The sequence below is a fragment of the Falco rusticolus genome, chromosome 6 (assembly GCF_015220075.1).
Source record: "Falco rusticolus isolate bFalRus1 chromosome 6, bFalRus1.pri, whole genome shotgun sequence".
NCBI lineage: Eukaryota > Metazoa > Chordata > Aves > Falconiformes > Falconidae > Falco > Falco rusticolus.
In genome coordinates this window covers 80182331-80199775 of record NC_051192.1, presented here as the reverse complement: position 1 = coordinate 80199775, position 17445 = coordinate 80182331, and positions in this window count along the sequence as shown.

Sequence of the window (17445 nt, the reverse complement as noted above, 5' to 3'; positions counted from 1 at the left end):
AATGGATGCGGACACATATATGTAGTCAGACTTGCTCACTTCCCCCAAACGCATTCCCATGAGCAGAGAACAACAAAACCACGTGTTTTCTCGAGGGAATACAGCACAACTGTAATACTCATTTACTTTCATGTTTCTTCTCAGGTCGTCTGTCTTTCCATGAGTGTATGTGGTAGGAATGTACTATTGGTCTCATCAGTTTCTTTAAAAAATACGAGCAAGCAGTTTTCTGACACCTGTGCTGTCTTTGGGACACTCGCTGTCCATTACTTTGGAAAACCTGGACAGCTCTGCCTCAGACAAGCCTTCTTAGGCTACGCAGCCACTGCTGCATGACCTGTGACTGGATCGAAAAGCTTAGTCAAGACTGAATGGATCTTCCGCACAGACAACCACCTGGCTGGGAAGCTTAACTTCATTTCTGCAAAAAAGATTTGATGTTTTGAAAAGACTTTTTTTGGGGGGATTAAAAGTCAAACTCTCTGTTTCCACTACAGGAACATGTCCGAGTTTCTGAAACACGTTGTGCTTTCCAGGCTCCTCACTCTATGACAGCCTGCTGAGGAGCACTGGAGCCTGGGAGCTGGTGAAGCGCTCTGGAGGCTGGCTGCCTGCATCTGCCTGGGGGTGTCATAGGACCAGGGAACTGCAAGAACCCCGACTATCAGGTTCTATCACATGAACTGCCAAGAAGCCAGGGAGCCAAGTGGTCATGAATCCCCATTTCCCTGCAGAAAAAACTCTGTTACAAATTCTATAGTATATCTTCCTAGAACAAATATTCTCCAGTTTTTATGCTGCCACAAGAAAGAAATTCAGGGTTTCTTATGCCCAGAGTCCATACTCAGTAATAGAGGCAAGGAAAACATAGCTACAGCTCTATGTTATTGGGGTACAATCCCAGGATTACATGCAGAAATCTTTCTAACACCCTTAGGGAAAAGATAATACAATTGATATGTGAATATTTTAGAAATGAGCTGATGGGTTCTTTTCAATATGATCGCTGGAGTCACCATTTTCATTACTTGGATAGCGGCTATTTGCAAGTACCAGAATTTTCTAAAGACTTCCAATTGGAAGAATCTTCCTATTCAAATGTAAAGTCATTATTCTGCTTTCAAAACACTACTTTCTTCCTTAGGGAGAACTCAGAGTACCCTTGGAGACAGAGGAAAGCAAAATTATTAATACTGAGTTTAATCGTTACTTCCTTAGTATTAATAATATCAACCTGTAATTAGAAGAGTGTCACTAGAAGGTATTAAAAAGATCTGAATAGAACCACAGGATCATTTATACAGGACCCAGAAGGGCCTTCTGAAGCAGGGCCAGCTTTGAAGCTAGATCCAGGGAGCTGGATCAGCTTGCTCAGTCTGATCCAAGTGTGTTGTACTTGCCTTTGAGGATGGAGGTTCTACAACCTCTCTGGGTGATACTCAGTCTTGACTATCCTTACAGTGAAAAATTATTTCCCAATAGCTAACTGGAATCTGCAACTTATAGCCATTTTGCCCCATTATTTTGCTGTGCAACTTCAAGCAGAGTCTGGCTTCATCTTCTCTATAACCTCCCATTGGATAGATGGGGTCTGTATTAAGATTCCCCCTTTAACCCTGTCTTCTTCAAAGAAGTACAAACACAGCTCTTTCAGTTCCTCTGTATGTGCCATGTGCTTCCTAATCTTCACAGTGACCTTGTCCTGGACCCCTCAGTTTGTTGATGTCTTTCTTGTACTGGAAAGTCCAAACCCGGACACTTCCAGGTGTAGCTCACAAGGGCTGACTAGAGGGAAATAAACAAATAATCATTTTCCTTATCCGTTTGCTATACTCTTGCTAACATAGCTCGGTGTGATATTAGTCTTCATTGTTGCAAAAGCAGACTGCTGACTAACGCTTGACATGTTGACTGTCAGGAATCCAGGTTGTCTTCCACAAAGCTGCTTCTTTTCTAGTCAGACCCCAGCCTGCACTGCTGAATGGAGTTGTTCTGTCCCAGATGCAGGACGTTGTATTTACTTCTTTTTTAACTACACAAGGTTCTTGTCTGTCCATTTCCCCAGCCTGTCCAGGTCTGTCTGAATCGCAGCCCTGGCCTCCTTCGTACTGGCTGCTCCCCAAGGTGTAGTATTGTCCACAGACTTGCAGAGGGCATATTCCATCCCTGCAGCCACTGAATACTATTAGCCTCTGGGGAACACCATTTGGAACTGGCTTCTGGTTAGACATATTGCAAAACCCTCTGTGCCTGTCAAGGACTCATACACCAGACTGTAGGAAGTACAGTGTTCTGGGTTATCTGTCCATTACTACTATTTAACAGTAACTGATTAAAATGTTTTTTGTTTTCCCAGTTGCTCACGGATTTCTGTTCCTGAAAAATATTATCCATTCATATCAAGTAATCCTCCAGTTTAACTGACTCTTTCGACACGTGCTTTTGAAAACTCCTTTTATCTGACCTTCAACTTTCCTATCTTACTAGCTGAAACAGAACCAAAACCCAGGCACTGTTGAAAGTGCAGTTATCTGCTACCACGAGATAGCAGGGAGCACATGCACAAATAGTAGGAGAGAAGAGAAGCAAAATCTTCTGGCTGCTTGCAAATTCACAGTGTCTCTTAAAGGATTGCTTTTGCTCTGCCAGTTGTAAGTATGAATGACAAACAGCAACAGAAAGCATTATATTATATTGTATTCTCAAATGCTGAATACTTATATGGATTTCATTAGGTTTTCATTAGTTCAGTAGAAAGCCCATCTGTGAACTCCAGTGAACACAATACAGTAAAGTGGAATCCAAACAGAACATCTGGTAAACCCTAGAGAAAGTTCAAACAGAAACTACTGTGATTGACTTTGGAAAAAGAAAATTTTAACATGAATAAAAAGCACTTTTCCAGTTCATGACTCAATAAAAACCCACCCTGTTCATTAACATACACTCAGTGTAATAGAAATTGTACGGTACAAAGAGAACTTGTTTACATTTGAAGTAAGCACTGAGTATTTAATTTTAGTAAGCGCTCCATTATGCAAAATAGGTCGCTTCATTGCACTGAGAAACCCTGCATCCATTTATACGAGAATCCAATTAATTCCCACTTTTAAAGTACTCCTGACACTAATTTTACTGGGTTACAGACATACTTACACCAAAATGCCTGTAGGTTTTTAAAAAGTACTTTAAAAGCAATTCCAACCAAATATCTTAGGGCCTGCTGATTCTCTGTGATAGCACATAAATTGGACCAAGAAGCTGTTGTCAATGATGACAGGAACTGCTGAGCACTGAAGTGACAAATGTAGCCCTTAAATGAGCTTGTTATTCACTTCTCTGTTCCATGAAGCGACCCAAGATCATGTAGCTGCTCCTGGCCACTTGCCCCTACCAAACACTATTGCTCCCAGCATGAGGTAACTTTTACTTAGCAGCCTGCTGACAGCACAAAACAGGAATTGTCAATATTTATTAAGAAAACACAGGCCTTGATCAATTCTGGCAGTTTAACAGAATTTTCAGTAACTCAGCCTATATAAAAACGGGAGACAGAAGACAGTGTCAAAGCATTTGGATTGTGGATTTTTTATCTTTCTTTTCCTGTATGAGGATAGACTTTTTTCTGGGAAGGCATTTCTTGCTGAAAAACAAAAGGCTTTAAAAATACCAGGTTCATACAAGCAGTGGAAAGCCAAAATACATATTTAACTTCTTTTCCACTATTTAGTCTGTGCCTTAAAGTTTTCAGGCTCAGCTACTATGAGACAAATCCAAAATGTAACATTTCTTTCACTGGTGTAGGCAGATTATAAAGTCAGTTTCAGAACAATGTAACTATGAAAATCCTAGCTGTGATGACATCCATAAATCTTCATACCAGAGAAAGAATGAGGTGTTAAATCAGGTATGTTTATATTGTAATTTGTTCATGAAATCTCAAGTTGGCAACTGAAAAGAAAGATTCATATATACTTACTTTTCTTAAAATTACCAAAGCAGATATTATCATAAAACCTGAATGTGTGATTTTGCCTCTATTTTTAGGTATATTGAAGGCCTAGAAAATGTCAAGAAAATGTATTTTTCTGGAAAAATCTGTGCTGTGGACATGAACAACTTGAATGAGATTTCCAGAGCACTGGACCGGCTTGCCAGCTGGTGTAAATTAGTGCGATTTTAGCATACTTAAAGAATGTATGCTAGCATCATCTGATAGCTCTGTGAAATAAAAAAAGTAATTTGAAAGAACATTTTTAACTTATTTTTTTAGGTTAAAAGTTTGACATGGATCATGTCTACAGGAGGTTTCCTGAGACTTTCTTTTCTGTGCCTCATTATTATGAAGTCTTAATAGTTGTTAAGTGCTTGAAAAGAATTCTGATTTTCTTTATTCCTGAAAAAAAGAAAAGTTGTATTAGTGTCACAACCATTTCAAAAGTTTATTGTGTTTTTATCTTCTGGTGCAAATACCAAAATCATTAGAAAGTGGTTCATTTAATCCAATAACTGCTCTTTAGCAACTGAAAAACTTGTGAAGCTGAGTATTCAGACACTGAACACCATCATTGTTTAAGAAAACATCTGTTTTTTCCAAACTTTAAGGAGAAAGAAAGGGTTAACACATGTACCATTCTAGTTGTTCTCAATTCCAGCTGAATCAGTGCTTTTTCCTTACCCCATTACATTTTTCATTTCCCGCTTTTTTTTTGTGACAGAGGCCCCCAATGCTGCTTTCTTTTGCCATTTTGTATTTCTTCCTCTTTGTTATACAAGCTCTGCTTCTTGTATAAGAATATATTCTTTCTTCCATTTTCTTCATTATTAGTTGTATTTTAATAATGATTTATTTTCTCTCTTACCTTAAAACAGATGTAATCTTCTGATAGCTTTTCTGGATTGTTTGAATTATTCCCTCTCTCCCCCTTCATTATTCTGCAAGCGAAGCATACCAGAGATGCTTGCTTACTTGCAGGAGTAGACTATGTGGCCTTCAAAATACTCTTCCACATTATCTCACTCCAGTGCAGAAAGGAGGGAAGTCCTCTCAATCCACTGCTGCACTTAATGACTTGCTCATATCTGGAGGATTAGAGCCCACGTTGATGCTAATTCTGTAATATTACAAAGTTTGAGTGAGTAGCAAACTGTATTTTTGGGTAGAATGCAGTTTGAAGAAACAAAGAGGCTTCACTGGGGTTTTTAGTGGATTTTGAAAGTTGGCTAGCTTGTCAGTAAGAAGCATTGGGCCTCACAGTGAGCAAACAACTTTTCAGTGTTTGATGAAGCAAGGGAATAGTTGTTAGCTATTTCTATTCCTATTCTTGTAAGGTAAGAACCATATCTGTCCTTCCCAAAGGACATTAACATCCAAACTGGGAGACAACAGGTGATGGGCTGATGGGAGGAAAGCCCAGATCACAACTGAGTCAGTGAATCATAAGTAGATGTTTCAAAGACTGAATTTGAATCCATCCCCAAATATAAGACTAGGAAAGGAATTGTAGTTCCCTAAGCCTGTTTAGATCTGCAAGTCCAATTCATAAGCATGTGAATAAATAGGATGATATCAAGACAAGCACCTTGTATAACTCCCCTCACAGTGGGAAATTCTGAGATGCGTGTTTCATTTTGACTGCCTGACCATGCAGCATGAGGCTAATTCATCCATAAGCTAATTAAAAAATGCATCGCTTTCTTTTGTTGCTCTTCACTTCTTCCTCTAAAGCTCATGACTATACAGTCCGTTTTAAATTGTGTACATGAATGTCACAGCACTCTCCAAACTAGCCAGCTGCAACCAGGTCTTTTACCATCTCATACCAACATACTTTTCATACCAGTCCCTCTATTGCTTTCTCCTCATCTGTCCTCACCCAGGTCGCATGTTCTCGCTGTATCTTCCTCATCACTTCCTTGGCTGCTCCCTCTTCGTTGGCTGCCCAACCTCTTAACAGAGGCAGCCACACCTGCACTTTATCTACATCAGTCAACCCACGACCCCTGAAGCCAGCCCACATCTGTATGTTATCAATATTAATTAACCCATCTTCATCCCTCTACAAATGAATATTTTTATATGTACTAACATTGTCCTTTAAGGCAATAAACAGAAAGCGTAGGGTGACCAGTGTTCTAACTCACGTTATAAAGAGTAGCAAAGAGTATTCCCTAACCCACATGTATTGTTTCAGAGAGAGCAACAGAAGAGTCTGTCTGAGAGAAAGAAGTGTTTTCTTGTGGTCATTGCTGATCAGGGAAGGTGTTTAATATGCCATGAGACCACACGAAAGACGAAAGAATGAGGTGATGGTGTGAAGCACTGCAGCCCTAAGATACAGTAACAAAGCTCAGGAAAACTTTCACGATTTCCTTGTGAGTGTCTGAGTTCCCACTGTGATGACAACTTTCCCCCTGTCCCCTAAAGTTATGTTTGAAAACAACTTCAATGTAAAGAAGGAAAATTAGCTTTGTGGGTACAGGTGTTCCTGCTGGTGACTGGTTTTGCAACACAGACTGCCAGTCTGTGGTTACAAGTCCCTGGTGATATGAAAGAGGTCTACATGATCATTAATGGCAAGGAAAAGGGGAAATGGTCTGCTAGCTGTTCCCACACAAGAACTGAAGTTCTGCAGATGAAACTAGCAGTAGTCAGGATCAAAACAAACAAGAGGAGATGATTGGGGATCATGACCAGAGACCTCCATGAAGGAGAAATCTCATTCAAAAAGCTTGCGTGGTTTTAACGGGAAATAGAACAAGTACTTGGAATACAGGAATACTGCGGTTACTAGACAGACAGAAGGCACTAGGTGTAAAGGATGATAAAAAAAAAAAATTAGCAGCTAGCATAATACCTGGGGAGATGTTATATGTGCCTGTTTTGTTCTTCTTTCATGCTTACATTTAAGACCATTGCTGGAGACAAGGTACTAAGCAAACCAGACCTTTAATCTGAATCCATACAGCTTTTCTCATCTTGCTATTCAGCTACTAGTCACTCATCTATGCCTTGTTTCTCAGACTCTTATAGTTCTACATTCCCATGATGCCTTCCAAACTGGGTTCAAAGACTTCATCATTGAGGAATACATGATCACAGCAATTTTCCATGTTCTCCCCATTCTAGGGAAGGTGTAGCTATGAGATTGTTTGCCCAAAACAAAGAAAACCTGTATTGTGCTTTATGTCACATCTGTGCCATCTAAATTATATTTACTGCTTAAATCCTTTTTTTTTTCCTGAAAGATCATATGTCAGTGTAACCTCTAAAACAGAGGACTTGTTTATCTAGCTATGTCACTGATCTTCATATTTTTGAAACTAATCTAAAACAACTACGGGAGGGGGAAAACTGCTATAAAGAAGAAAAGAGAACACAGAAAAGGGAAGATGGTCACCTACTGAAAAAAGGAAAGAATGTGCACTGGGCAAGGGTTGCCTTCACTGGTAGCTGTCTGAAATTACTACTGCACAATAACCACTACATGATGGCTTCCTATAAGGACATTAATTTGGCATAAAAGAGACTTCAATCCAGAATAACTGCTTTGCAAATAAGAAAGTAGAATCAGCTTAGCTGATTTAGCTTTAGCTTGGAATAAAGCAGCTTCCCCCCCGCCCCCCCCGCCCCCCCCCCCCCCCCCCCCCCCCGAAATAATGTTTTCGCATGGGAACTTGTCTGGAACAGTTAAATTCTATTGGAATACTTTCCTGGTATGAGCTTTACTACTCATTTCCTCTTGTCTAGATGAGGTTTCAGCATGTTTCTTCTACATAGGGGCTGTTATCAAGGCCTGATTTTGATTTCATTTATATAGCACCATTTTATACCAACATACCCAAATAAATTTATTGGAGTCATTCCTGATTTAGTCTAGTGTGAGATCAGTATCAGGAGTTTATGGTTGCTTGAATAGATGCTTTCTCTGTTTAACAGCCAAGCTGGAAAAAGAGTTTGGATCAAACTATAAGTATTTTTTGTTTGTCATCCTTGTTGAAATGAAAATGAAGCAAAAATAGTTTAAAACAATATAACACATTGCATTTGGCCTGAGATTAAACATTTCATATATTCTAAGTAAAACAAAAAAGGGAGGATTCACAAAATAAAAATTCCTTAAACTGCTGCTGTTCTTCCTCTCCCTTTTACTCCCTAGTTCAAGGTTAGACTTTTCACTCATACTTGGTCCAGCTACTACAGTTTTGAACTCATTTCAAGAAAATGCCTTTAACAACCAGGCTATACACCATTCTAAAGAGAAAAAGTAATCTCCTTTCCTGTGATGTTTTTACACCCAATTTAAATAGCATTTATCATTGCACAAAAGTTAGATTCATCTGATTAAATTCAGATTCCTACATCTAGATATCCTCAGCTTCCCTTAAATAACAGCAAGAAATAAGCACTTTGAGGATATGATTCACTTTAAGATCTAAAATAAGTGCAACATCTTTCTTTGACTTCCAAAACCTAAATGTGCATCCCCTCCTTACGCCACCAAACTCTTTTACTGTATGCCAGACAACCTTTAATGTCACACCTCTGTCTACACTGCCCTCTACAATACCAGATCTCCACCTGATGTATACAGAGCATACAGGCAGTCTGACACTTTTTAAAACCAGTGGATGCTGAGCTGGGCAGATATTACTATTTGTTCAAGTGTCCAAGATGTCCAGTTTATATATTTGTCATGCTCTTGGGCTGATGAATGCCTTGCTATTTTCCAGTTAGACTTAAGCCAGGGCAAATGAAACACAGATACAAACATTTATTCAAAACATCTAACCTAGACAACTGCAGGTGTTTTTGAGAAACAAAAGTGAGAAAATGGAATGCAAATATAACATATTCTATCTGTATAACCTTCAACATCTAAACAGAGCTTGTTTCTGACGCTCAGCTAGGACTGAATAATTGCCATTATACTTCCACTTTGGGATAACCACAGGGCTGAGGCCTGTATAGCCACTACCTTCCTCTTAGGCATATTGTAACAACAGTTTAGATGATTTAAATTTAGGATCTCTATTTATTTTTCCTGAATGTGGAACAAGTCCTGACAGGAGGGACAAGTGTAACATATAAACATGTAGACACAGTAGATGTTTAAAGCAAACTGAGATGAATCCCTGGACTCCCACCTGCCAGATGAACATCTGAAGCACCTGAGGGCAGTTCCTATCCTTACATACATATGTAATTCCTCTTACGTTTCTCTTTAAATAGTTCATGCAAAGCAGAGCAGTTGCAACAGGAGTATCCTAACACTTCATCTCACAAAATCTTACAGCCTGATGGCACTCAAGAGAGAGGTGGAAGACACTGAGTCAAATGTTTAGAGTGGACTGAGACTTGAAAGCCCTGCCTGCCAGGTGGTTCATGTAGCCACGTGGATATATCAACACTAAAGGGGGTGCCTCTAAAGCACTTATGTAAGACCTATTCTACTCCATTTTCACATAGCCCTTGGCCGGAAGAAAGCTAGTGCAGCAGAACATTTTTCTGCTGACATGTCAAAGCATAAACTCACAACTCTCAAACACACATTTGAAATCTGTTGGTTACAGGAGAGAAGAAAATCTACATGCAGTAGTATGCAATCTAGCATTCCCCGCCCCCCCCCCCCCCAGCAGTTATGTGGATGTAGGCATATAAAACAACTTGATTCACAACTAATCAGTTAATTCAGAATGAGTGTGTAAATTTTGCAAGAATGACTGAATCCATACTGAGATTTTAAGACATCCAACACTTGAAAAATAGCTTTGACTCTAGAGCATGATTAGTCTGAGATACACTCAGTTACTTTCCCAAATCATGGACAAATCTGTTGTCGCCTATTTGTTTTGTGTCACCCTTGATTCCCTCAGCAGCCTATGGGATTTGCAGCTAGCCTAGATAGCTCTACACTAGACTGCGGTCACATCCGTGACCACAATAAGGATGTAAATGCCCCCCTGCTTCAATTATTCAGCAACAGGGGGAAAGTCTGCTGTGTAAACACAGTGGTGTGTTACATATGCTGTGCACACATTTTTAAGGTGTTGTCTACTTGCATAAAATATAACATCTCCTTCCCCATCTCAGCTTGTATAAATCAGTACTAGAATAAGTATTTGGGATGACCCAAATGAAAATTCCGGGAGTGAATCAAGCCTCCCTTTCTTTTTCTCGAAGTAGATCCCAGTCTCTGTAGAGAAAGCAGTCCATCTCTGATGCCAGGAAAGAGGAGGAGGGTGAGAATTGTGCTGCAGAGGATTTGTGAGGTGTGGAGCTATTTTAATATTGCTGGATGAAAAATCTGTTACTAAAATAAGAGTCGGGAATGAATCCACCTCCACCAAAGCGAAGGAATGTTGGCTTCATGAGGTTTAAATGCTCCAATAAAAATGCTACTTTTTCATAATTCTGTCTATGTTCACTTTCAACTTAGTCTCCATAAATTGCTGACACTTGATGAAAGCTTTGCCCTAGGCATTTAATTTTCATTATCAGTCCTTTGTGTTTGATATGGAGAAAAAGACATTACAACCTGAACAAAAAGGTTACAGGCATGAAGAATACGTGCTATATGTCATGGAATGACACAGTTCTAGGACATTTTGCGTATGTAAACATAATAAAATAGTCATTAACTATTAAAGGCATAAACCTGATCTGAAATACCAAAATGATGTGCAATCATTTAAGAATTCTTGATTGAGAACTGTGTATTTAATGGTTTAATTTCATATTTGTCTGAAAAAGCAAATATGATAGTCTTTCCAGGAAGAATCTTTTCTCTTTATTTAATTTTTTAAAAAGGCAAAAATAAGTGTAAATCTTTAATGAATTCATAGTATAGAAAGAATGTATTTTTCACTGTGTGTAACTTGATCCATTTCTCACCAAAGCTGCATACAAATTCCCATCATATAATAACAGAATCATTTTAAGCAGGCCTTGCACTGTCTAGCAGCACCAATGCAGGATTAGATGTTGCAGAAAACTCATTCTACAGTATCAGTTTCCAAACCAGGTTAATGTGTGGAAGTCTGTTTGCCCTCTACAGATGTTTAGAGTATACAGTTCTGCTGTATACAGTTCAATAAATTTAAAGACATATTTATAGAAAGGTCTTAAGACTTTCTGTTGACTCAAGCACTAAAAGGTTGATCCTGTTGATTGTAACAAGAGCACCAGTTCTTCCAGCTGAGCATTTGAGAACCCAGCTTTACCATGAGCCGTCACACTGCCAAGACACTTGATAGTCCTTCACGTAGGGTATGGCAGTATCTTTTGCTGATGTTGGCAGTTGGAGACTGCTCGCATCCAGCCTATCTGAAAACCTATATTCTCCCTTGCATTGTGCATTCATTTTTTTGTAAGAAATTATCAAATTACATTTAGATGACACTCTTTACTTAACTGTCTTTTTGCAAGGGAAAATGGCTTTTTCTTTTTTTTTTTTTTTTTTTAACTTTGACTGGAAGAGAAAATATCCTCTGCAGTTCATTTCTCTATCTTATTGGCAGAGGTATTTGGTGTGTCAGAAACCAGGGTGAGAAAAGGAAGGGGAAGAGAAGTTTATATGTGGCTATTCTGGAACTTTCTTTTCTACCTCTTCTTTTTTCTCCTTCCCTCTTCATTATTCTTGAGTGTAGTCAGGGTTCTAACTTGAGCAGCAAGGAAAGCAAGCAGGGAAAAAGAGAGAAACAGTGGCTAGAGAGAGCTAACAGTTTCTTGCTCACTATATATGAAGTCCTGTATGTGAAGTTCTTAAACCATGTCGTAGCCCTCCCACTTTATTTTGCCTCCTTGCCTTACAATTAAATTTCAAAGGCAGAGATATGAATAATGTCTAGTCTGGGTGAGTGAGTGAGTGAGTGAGTGAGTGAGTGAGTGAGTGAGTGAGTGAGTGAGTGAGTGAGTGAGTGAGTGAGTGCCCCAGATGTGGGAGGCAACAAGTGGGGTGGAGTGGCCTGAAGAGGATGAAGAAACAGCACGGACAGTAGGTGAACCTCTGAAACCTTGTGGGGTGGGGGTGGTGACTGTGCCAGGGCAAGATGTGGGAACTACTTATTGGAGTTAATCTGGTATGGGATGGTAAAAGCCTTGTTGCGGCTGGCTAGTTTTGATAGTGCTGTGACACCCTTCAGTCATGACCTTAAAGCTCAGAAGGGCTGCCTGCAATAGACAATGTCAAATTCACTGATAAGTAGTTGTTCTTACTAGTGTGGAAACAGAGGTAGAAACATTTTGTGTGTTTCCCTATTTATCTTCACAGCATACTGAATCAAAATTATTAGGCTGGAGACATCCTGAATTTGGTTACTGGATATGAAGGCAACTTATCTATGGCAGTATACCTACATAGATACGTGCTGATTTGATAGATGTTTACTGCTTTTAAAAGTATTATAAAGTGTTTTCTTGATTTGTAAAACACATCTCTCTGTTCTATACTCTTTAGTACCTCAATAAGAGGAGTTGGGATACTTCAGTGAAACATTTTTTCATCAGATTTTATTTTTTTCTCAGAACTGTTGATTTTTTGTTTGTTTGTTTGTTTTTTTACAGAACCATAAAACCACATGGGTTGGAAGACACCTATGGAGATCGTTTTGTCTAACATTCTGACCAAGGCAGGCCCAGTCACACCAAGCTGTTGAAGGTCATGTCCAGTTGGGTTTTGAATACCTCCAAGGAAGGATATTATCTCCAGGCAGCCTGGTCCAGAGTCTGAACATTCTCATGGGATTTTTTTCCCCCTTACATCCAACATGAATTTTGCATCTGGTGCGTTTTGCCTCTCATCCTGTCTGTGCACCCCTAAGAAGAATCTGGGTATGGCCTCTTTGCATCATCTTATCAGGTAGTTGCAGACATCAATATGATCTCCTCCAAAGCCTCCTCTTCTTCAAGATTAACAAGTTCAACTCCCTCAACTTCTCCTTTCATTTCATGTGTTCCATCTCGGCATCTCTGCTCAAGACAGTCCAGTATATCAATGGTGGTTTTTTATTTTTTTTTGTCAAAATCATAAATAAAAAGCAGGGACTTTGGATGTGAGGAGCAGACTAAGGCCCCTGTTGCACATATTTTGGAGTGGGAGTCTGAAGTTTTGCTGCTTTTCCAATTTTATGTTTAATTATCAGATTACAGATGTTTGTCACCTTTGCCACATCCACTGTAGGAATAGTTCTACTTTATATAAATTATGAAGTGTTCATTTCTGGGTAAAGAAAGCAAGGACAAGTTTTCAAGAGTCCTCAACTCCATTGGAGAGGATCAAAGTTCAAATTTGTAGGCAAGTCAAGCTGGGCAGCATGTTGAAACTAAATCAGGCAACTTGTGAAACTATTCTTTGAGCAAGCTATTGCTTATAAAGGTGTGTTTCTCTGGTGAAAGCATGAAGTGGTCCTGGCTGAAGCATAGAACCAAAATGTAATGCTGAAATACTGCCCTATTTAACAGAAACCCAAAGTCTTCTGGGGTTTTAAAAATTAATATCTCATAATGCAACATGTTTCTACACAAAGAATGTTCTTTTAACATAATTTTGAAGAACTGATTTGTGGTTGGTTAAAATGCATGGTAATTTCTGCGAACAAATGTCAGACTTCTAAAGTACTTGAATTTAATGTTTATAACCTAGTGTATCACTTGGTAGCAAATCTATCAGATATGCATGATTTTCAAGAGTAAAACCCTGCTTGCTTTACTTACGCTGGAGGTCTCCAGTTGTTCTTTGATAGGATTACTTTCAGCAGTAAACTAATCAAACCCAGTGCTTGACAAAGCCTTGAGGACTACAGACCTTTCCCAGAGAACTGTTCTACTGACATCATTAGGAAACCTGTCTAAATAAAAGACGGGCAATTTAAGGAAATTCATAGTTCTCAAGATTTTGGGACATAGTTTGCATATCAGTCAGTACCAAACCCATAAATTACAAAGATTAAAAGACAAAAGGTTGCCAGTATCGTAATTGAACAGAATATTCCAGAGAAGGAACTGAACTAACTATGCACTAAAATATTTTTTAACATATTGTTACTGATTAAATTAACTCCCTACCCAGGGTGTGACTCATGCATGTGCTTTTAGTTTAACTTTTATAACACCAGCTTTTATTAGTTAATTTCTCAACTTTCTGCTATGGCTGCATTTCCCAGACACCACAGTTATAAAACAATATGACAAGAACTAGAGGAAACCATGCTTTAATAGGTAGCTAGGATTTTGTTCAGCCTCATGAGAAGAGGACTGAGGACATAATTCTGCTTTTACTACTTTTCCAGTTCTCATTTTTGGCCTTTCTATATCTAACAACTCTATAGAGGCGATCTGCTATATAATCTTTCTCTAAAGATGCTTTCAGATGTGCCACATGAAACAAACATAAAGAAAGCAAAGAGCATGTATACCTTGTATTATGGTAATAGAGTGGTTATAATAATATCCTGCAGGTCCATAATGTGGATTTGAAATGTACTCTGGACCAGGCTAGAAAATCTGGACTCAGATCTTCTATGTCATCACCCAAACCATTACCACTACCTGGTGGACTGGTCTGAGGGGAGAGAAACAATTATATGTGAATGCTGACTGCATCGTTCCTGCATACACCATTGAAGGCAAGTGTCTGCCAGCCCATATAGCAGGCCTAGTCAGACTTTGAGGAACATGTGAAACTTGATTGATGTGGTGTCAACACAAATACCTCTTTTTTTTTTTTTTTTTTTTCCCTTAATCTTACAGGATTTGCTCACATAAACTAGTTCATCTTCTTCTTACCTGGACTCACTTGTCACTTTTTCCTTCAGTTTTCTTTCTAGTTGTCTGAAACCTTCCTATTAAAATCTACCTACCAGTGCAGCATATGTGTTGGGATTAACAAGATATTTTCCAACATTACACAGTATGGCCCAGTATGCAATTCCTCTTTCCTACTGTTGTGTATGTCAAGTCTATTCAAAGCATGATCTGCTCAAAGCAAGGTTCCTCTACTACTCAGTGGTGTACAAGCATAGCACAGGGTTACCAACGTGTGAGAATAACTTCAACCCTTCTGCTCATAATATTTATTTAGCCTGTTGTTCTGTGTCTTAATATATATCTTTGCCCTTCCAGCACACTTAAGGAAATCAAGAAAATAATTAGTTTCCATATTTATTGTTGTTTGAAATTTTTTGTCTCTGTAGAACACTTTTTCTACTTTTAGAGGTCTTGAGACCTATAAAACCATGATGTTTTTTCGCATAGATGAGAGTACATACAGATGAGCTATGTGGTTTGCTGTCAGCATATTCACTAAAATGAAATCAAACTTCTTTTCCATTGAACACATCAGCAAAATGTAAACATACAATTATCACATTGAAATCTATGTATCTCTTGACAGTTCTGGTTTTACACTGGTACTCAGTTAAAATATCACCGTTTTTTAAAAGATAATGTATATTTTGGAAGAAAAAGTTGACAGACTTCTAATTCTGAAGTGTGGTGGGAAAAAGCGATACATATCCACTGAAATGAACCTTATAATTTTAAAATATTTAGTGCCACTTCCTTCATTTGAAAGATTAAGAGTCTGCCCTGGCATGCTGTATTTCCTAGTGGAACACAAGCATAAGGGAAAAGTGTTGTCAGTGCTCTGCCATAAGTACATCTTTAGCCAAAAGACATTTGCCTCTACAGTGTAATATACCAATTCTTAAGGAAATTCAGTCATTCTCTGTTCTAGGCACTTTAGGCAGATTGCAAGGAATTACAGCTCAGAAAGTAAAGGAAAATGTGCATGATATTTATTTTCTGTAGGTTTGAAAGAACCACTAGAAATCTTCTACTACAAATGCCAGAAAGTTGGAGCAAATGGTATTATTATCTGCATTTAAGGTAATCAGCATAAAAAGAAAGCAGTGTTATTTCCTTGAACAACAAACAATGCAATTACAGCACCGAGTACAAGTTATCAAATGAGCTAGCCTATGTTTGCCAGCAGTGTATGAGTGACATTGCAAAGTGGAAGGGAGAGAAAAGAGTATGGGATTGTCATAATTGATATCAGATGCCAGTCAGACATGCTTTTTGGCTGCATTTGGGCTCATGTTTTAATAGACTTTTGACACTGCTTCCAACCAATCCAGTTCTGTCAGTATAGTGCACATTAAATAATTTGAAGACTAGAGTTCTGTCTCTCAGTGGGCTTAATTAGTTCATCCTATACCTGAGGAAATGAAGTTGCATCCAATCTATTTCAGTTTTAGTGAAGTTGCATCTTCATCTTCCCCTCCCGAGGGGAAGCAGAGGATAAAGGGAGTCCTCCTCATGAGCTAAGTGCTACCAAAGTAGCAATAGCTCTGGGTAAATAATACCTTGTCTGAAGGATGACACTCAGTAGTTATCATTATTACCATCAGGATTTTTTTTCTTTTGTTCATATATATAGAAAAATGTAACACCCATGCCTCGAAGAACAGCTTTTCTAAAAAAAAAAAATCCAACCCCACCTCCCCAACCCCCACCCCAGGTAGCACTGTTATGATGTTCATGTCATTTAAAATCTTCTACTTGAAAACAGTGAAAAGATCTTCATGCCAGCCACCACCCTTTAGACTAAACAATGTTCTCATGGTATTTCGTGATATTGTTCCTACAGTTTTGCATTGGCACTTCAAAAGATGTAGTATAAAAAGACCACGATGATCCCAAATGCTTAATCATAAATCACTCAGGTTGTGACAGCAACATAGTTTTAATATTGATTTCTTTTCTAAAATAAAGGCTTTACAAAGCCAGTCTCAAGAGAACTCCTCAGTCTTTCCTCTTCATCAAAGTGTCCTGAGGAAGATGAAATGCATGCCTGTGGTTGGTATTGGTATTTCAACCTTAGCTGAGTTGCCAAGCGTTTCAGCTGGCAAAATTTGTTCCTCAGAAGCCATGGAGCAATTTAACTCCACTCTTCTGCTGAAATAATTTTAATACTTTCCAGAATGTAGAAAGATGGATTTAATATAGCGATGTTTTTACGGACAGCCCCATTAAGACCTAGGTTGCATTACATGTATACAAGTATCATTACAGATGCAAACTGTTTCTGTTTTATGTAACAACAATGGCATCTGCTTTGTAAATACTGTAAAACCACTTATACTCGTTGGTATATATACTGAACAGTAACAGAGTTACACATTTCCTGATGATTATTCTAATGGTTTAAATGATATGTATTTGTGATGACTCATGGTAAACACGCATATCCCACATGTGCATTGCTCACATATTCAGACTTCAAAAGAACATTATTGCGAAGTCAAACAGAAGTTATAAAAAGCAGAATTGGTTTACTTGTGGATGCAGCCTTTGATACTGTGGTCACATGGTATTTTTTCATCAAGATCTTTTTCTCCTTTAGTGGCCAGAGGAGGATTAATGTTCCCTTTTCGAGCATCCAT